The sequence below is a fragment of the Scyliorhinus canicula genome, chromosome 18, assembly GCF_902713615.1.
Source record: "Scyliorhinus canicula chromosome 18, sScyCan1.1, whole genome shotgun sequence".
NCBI classification, from domain to species: Eukaryota; Metazoa; Chordata; class Chondrichthyes; order Carcharhiniformes; family Scyliorhinidae; genus Scyliorhinus; species Scyliorhinus canicula.
In genome coordinates, this window is record NC_052163.1 from 30,372,344 (window position 1) to 30,378,343 (window position 6,000).

The following is a 6,000-nucleotide window of genomic DNA, read 5'->3' on the forward strand; positions in this document are numbered from 1 at the left end:
ACAGCCTTCTTACATTGGCCACCAGCTGCCTGCCCTTCTGTCAGCACTTCTGAAGTGGCAATCTCACCAATTTCCCTTTCAACCCATTCTCACAGCAAAAACTTTTGACAACTTATTATCAACGTTTAAGAATAGGAAATTTTGAGGATGTGGACAGAGACAGGGGAGGCAGTGTCTGGACCGGGGAAGATAAATTAGGTGTTTAGGGAATACTATAAGGAACTGTACAGGGTGGACCGGTGGGAGTGAAGAGGGGTACATGGGGCGGTTTTCAGCCAGGATGGAGTTCTCGCAGCTGGAGGAAGAGAAGAGTCAAGCGCTAGAGGAGCCTTTAGGGCTGAGGGAGGTATTGGAAAGTATAAAGGGGATGAAGTCGGGAAAGGCTCCAGGGCAGGATGGTTACCCGGTGCAATTTAATAAGGAGTTCACAATGGAACTGACACCACATCTGCTGAGGGCATTCAGTGAGGCACTAGAGAAGGGGGCAGCTGCCGGAGACAATACCGAGGGGAAGGACCTGTCAGAATGTGGGTCGTACAGGCCCATATCACTGTTAAATACAGATGTAAAAGTTCTGGCCAAGCTGGTGGCGGGGAGGATGGAAGCTTGTGTCCCTGGGATGGCCACATAGGACCAAACAGGTTTCTTTTTTTTTAATTATAAATTTAGAGTACCCAATTATTTTGTCCAATTAAGGGGCAATTTAGAGTGTTCAATCTACCTATCCTGCACATCTTTGGGTTGTGGGGGTGAAACCCACACAGACACGGGGAGAATGTGCAAACTCCACATGGAGACTCCACATGGACAGTGACCCAGGGTCGGGATTCAAACCCGGGTCCTCAGCGCCGTAGGCAGCAATGCTAACCACTGTGCCACCGTGCTGCCCCCCAAACAGGTTTCATAAAGGGCAGGTAACTCTCCAGTCCAAAAGGAGATTGTTAAACGTGATTATGACCATCTCGAGAGGACAGGTACCGGGGATAGTGGTGTCTATGGATGGGGAGAAGGCATTCGATCGGGTGGAGTGACAGTACCTGTTTGATGTCCTGGGAAGGTTCGGGTTTGGGCCGAGGTTTGTGGTGTGGGTGCGCCATATGTGGCACGGGTGGCAAGTGTACAGACCAACGATATGAGCTCAGGAAGTTTTGGGTTACACAGGGAACAAGGCAGGGATGCCTGCCGTCGCCCAGCTGTTCGCAACAGGACCTGGCAATGGCCCTTTGGGGGCCAGCAGAGTGGCAAGGGATTAGGAGGGGGAGCAGGGAGCACCGGGTGTCGCTATATGCAGATGATCTGTTTTTGTCCGTATTGGACCTGCTGGAGAGCATGGGGAGGATTATGGGGTATGAGAGAGGTTTGGAGATTCATCAGGATACAAGCTGAACGTTGGGAAAAGTGAGGTGTTCCTGGTGAATGACTTGGGTGGTAGAGCCGGCTTCGGGGGGTTTGCCAGTCAAGGTAGCCAGACTCAAGTAATGGGAGAGTGGCAGCGTTGCATAAATGGAACTTAATAAAGCTGGTGGAGGAGGTTAGGGAGGATTTGAAGAGGTGGGACACACTGCATCTGACTCTGGCAGGGAGGGTCCAAGTGGTGAAGATGAATGTCCTGCCAAGGCCCCTGTTCATATTCCAGCCGCTTCCATTTTTTGTACCAAAGGCCTTTTTCCGGAAGGTGGATACGATTATTTCAGAGTTTGTGTGGGCGGGGAAGGTACCAAGGGTAAAAAGGGCCCTGTTACAGAGGCCGCGGAGGATTGGTGTTGCCAAACTTGTGACATTATTACTGGGCGGCGAACGTGGAGAAGGTGAGGCGGTGGTGGGAGGGGGCAGAATGGGTTAGGATGGAACAAGAATCATGTAGGTCCAGCCTGAGGGATATGGTGATGGCAGCATTCCACTGGCGCCAAGGAGATACACGGAGAGCCCAGTTGTGCAGTCCACGGTGATGGTGTGGAACTAGCTGCGGAGGCACTTTAGGGTCGAGGGGATATTGGTGTTCACGCTGTTGTGTGAAAACCACGGAGGCGGGGGGGCAGATGGTATGTACAGGAAGTGGAGAGAAGTGGGGCTGGTGAGGGCGAGGGATCTGTACCTGGAAGGGAGGTTTGCAGCCCAGTGGTGCAGTCCACAGAGAGCCCAGTGGTGCCAGTCCACAGTGAGATGGAATCAGTTGAGGAGGCATTTTAGGGTGGAAGGGATGTCGGTGCAAACGCCGCTGTGCAAGAATCATGGGTTTGGGCCAGGGGGATGGATAGTGTATACAGGAGGTGGAGGGAAGTGGGGCTGGTCAAGGTGAGGGATTTGTATTTGGAGGAAGGATTCGCCAGTCTGGAGGAGCTAAGGGAGAGGGTAGAGCTGCCGAGGGGGAGTGAGTTCAGGTATCTGCAGGTTAGGGACTTTGCACGAAAGGTCTGGAGGGGGTTCCCTAGGTTGCCGGGATACACCCTGCTGGAGTGACTGCTGCTTCCGGATGTGGAAGGGGAGGGAAGAATTGGGGATATATATAAATGTCTGGGGGAGCAGGAAGGCGAGCGGGTGGTGAAGATCCAGGAGAAATGGGAAGCGGAGTGAGGGGAGATCAATTGGGGAGTATGGAGTGAGGCACTGTGTAGGGTAAACGGGACCTCCTCTTGTACAAGGATGAGCCTGGTACAGTTTAAGGTGGTGGACAGGGTGCATATGACTTGGGCGAGAATGAGTGGGTTCTTTCAGGGGGTAGCAGATGAATGTGAGAGGCGTGGGCGGGGGCCAGCGAATCACACGCACATGTCTTGGAGTTGCGAAAAATTGGGAAGGTTCTGGGCGGGAGTGTTCGTAGTCTTAGCCAGGATAGTGGAGGAGGAGGTGGAACCTGACCCTTTGGTGGCGATATTTGGGGTTTCAGAGAAGCCGGAGCTTATGGAGAGGAGGAATGCCGATGTCTTGGCCGTCACCTCTCTGATTGTACGGCGGCGAAGTTTGCTGGAGTGGCGGTCGGCATCGTCACCCGGGATAGCGGTTTGGTTGGGTGACCTGTATGACTTCCTGCGGTTAGAGAAGATTGTTCGTCGTGGGGGAGAAAGAGGAAAAATCTGTGCAGTCTGTATAGGTGATTGTTGGGAAGTATGTTTCCTGGGGTGTTTATTCGCTGTAACCTGTTTTGATAAATGTTTTTTTTAAAATAATTTTTATTCAAATTTTTCAACAACAAATTTTCTCCCAACAGTTAAAGTAAACACGGTGTAAAACTAAACAGAAACAGAAATCCCCCTCAATACAAAGTAATAAATTAATAACTAATAACAATATAAGAAAGAAAAAAAATAGCAAACACACCGTCGCAAAAACAAACCCCCTTAACAAATGTCGAACCCCCCCCCCCCCCGGGTTGCTGCTGAGACTGACCACCCTCTACCTCTCCGCCAGGAAATCGAGAAAGGGCTGCCACCGCCGGAAGAACCCTTGTACCGACCCCCTCAGGGCAAACTTAACCTTTTCCAGCCTGATGAACCCGGCCATGTCATTGATCCAGGCCTCCGGGCTCGGGGCTTCGCGTCCCTCCACTGTAAGAGAATCCTACGCCGGGCTACTAGCGACGCAAAGGCCAGGGTACCGGCCTCTCTCGCCTCCTGCACTCCCGGCTCCGATGCTACCCCAGAGATCGCGAGCCCCCAGCCCTGCTCTACCCTGGAACCGACCACCTTGGACAAAGTCCCCGCCACCCCCTTCCAAAACCCCTCCAACGCCGGACATGTTTTGATAAATGTTTGCAATAAAATGCATTTATAAAAAAAGGAAGAGAGGTTTGCTAGAATGGAGGCACTGAAGGAGATGGTAGAGCTCCCGAAAGGAAGCGACTTTAGATATTTACAGATAAGGGACTTTGCACGGAAGGTCTGGAAAGAGTTCCCCAAGCTGCTGAAGTATGCCCTTCTGGAGCGTTTGCTGCTCCTGGACATGGAAGGGGAGGGCAGGCTCGGAGACATATATGGATGGCTGGGAGAACAGTGGGGTGGGGGGGGGGGGGGGGGGGGGGACAGGTGGTGAGGAATAAGGAGAAGTGGGAGGGGGAGCTGGGAGGGGAGATAAATTGGGGAGTGAGGCGCTATGCAGGGTAAGCAAGACCCCCTTGGTGTGCCAGGATGAGCCTGATACAATTCAAGGGGGTACACAGGATACATGTGACGTGGGCGAGAATAAGTGGGTTCTTCCAGGGAGTGGCACACAAGTCCGAGAACTGTGGGCAGAGACCAGAAAACCACGAACATATGTTCTGGGGCTGTGAGAAGTTGGAGACATACTGCGTGGGAGTGTTCACTAACAAAGATTGTGGGCGAGGAGGTGGTGGTGGAAATATTAGGGATATCAGAGAAGCCGGAGATGATGGAGGGGAGGAAGGCCAGTCGTGGCCTTTGCCTCTGGTTGCCCGGTGAAGGATCTTATTGGAATGGAGGCCTAGCTAGGTGACTTATATGACTTTCATCATTTGGAAAAGATCAAATATGAACGGAGGGGTTCAGTGGAGGCAAGGTGGGGGCTGTTCATGGCCATGTTTGAGGAGCTGTTCATCGCAGGAGGAGGCGTGGAAATGGGGAAAAGCCTGTATAAACTGTAGAATTGTGAGGTGGGGAACATGTTCACCGGATTGTCCATGTTTTGTAGCTGAAGAAGTTTGGAATAAAATACATTTTATGAAAAGGAATGGGGAATGCAGTTAGTGATTCTCTCTCGGTACCAATCTTCACTCAATCCAGAGGTTATTATCGTACACACCTTTGTTGCCCCTCATTTTAAAATAGCTGGCACAGCTGATTCATACACCACCGTGTGTCTCAGGAGTTGAAATAAAAAATGAAATGAAAATCGCTTATTGTTGCAAGTAGGCTTCAAATGAAGTTACTGTGAAAAGCCCCTAGTCGCACATTCTGACGCCTGTTCGGGGAGGCTGGTACGGGAATTGAACCCGCGCTGCTGGCCTTGGTCAGCTTTACAAGCCAGCTATTTGGCCCACTGTGCTAAACCAGCCCCTTTATTCAAGCCCGTTTTAAGCAACTTGGGCCAATTGTTTGTTGCAGTTGCAAATTGAAATATGCTGCGGTTAAAATGAGTTAAGACCATAAGACAAGTTGACCAATCATTCCACAAAACTAACTGTTGTTTATGGTTACCATGACACTGCCAGACTTATCTTGTACTTTGCACTGTTGTCTTTGGATACTGTTTCCAAGAACCATTTAATTGGCACCTGTATACGTTATTTTCACACCCATTGGAATTCAAATGATAAACAGTACAACAAAATTAGAATTTTCAATTGAAATACAATCCATTGTCACTAATAATGTTTTATATTGTAAATGATCAATAACCTCCTGAACGACCCCCAAGTGTTGGCCAATAAGCTGCAGGTAGAAGCAAGTGACTGCGGATGCCGGAAGCTGAAAGAAGAACAGAAAATACTGGACAATCTCAGCAGGTCTAACAGCATCTGAGGAGAGAGAATGGAGCTAATGTTTCGAGGCTGAATGACTCTTTGTCAAATAACCTGCACATGTTGTGACAACGTAAATGTGGGAAGAGTTCTCTCAACATGACTAGGGTTGCCAACCCTCCATGATTGGCCTGGAGTCTCCAGGTCAGTGCTGCAGGCAATCCTGGAGACAAATCATCAGAACATTCAAAAAAAGATTTTTTTTTTTAACCTGTTATTTTCGTTAAACATTTATCTTTACCAGGTCTAAAAATGTTGAAAACCTGACAGCCAAGCATCATCCGATTTGGTAATGAGTCCTGTTGCTTCCCAATATGCATAGGGAGGCAGCGCGTCACTAATGGCTGGGTGCGGGGCGAGTCATGTGATGAAATCTGCAGGAGTGAAATATTTACAAATGCACACTATTTGAGACCATATTGCAGCACCAGCAGGCAGAACAAAGGTCTAGGCTGCATTTCTAATTCAGTAAATTGTAATTCTGGTGACATTGTTGTGGGTTCGTAGGTTAGCCATCGGAAGGAGGA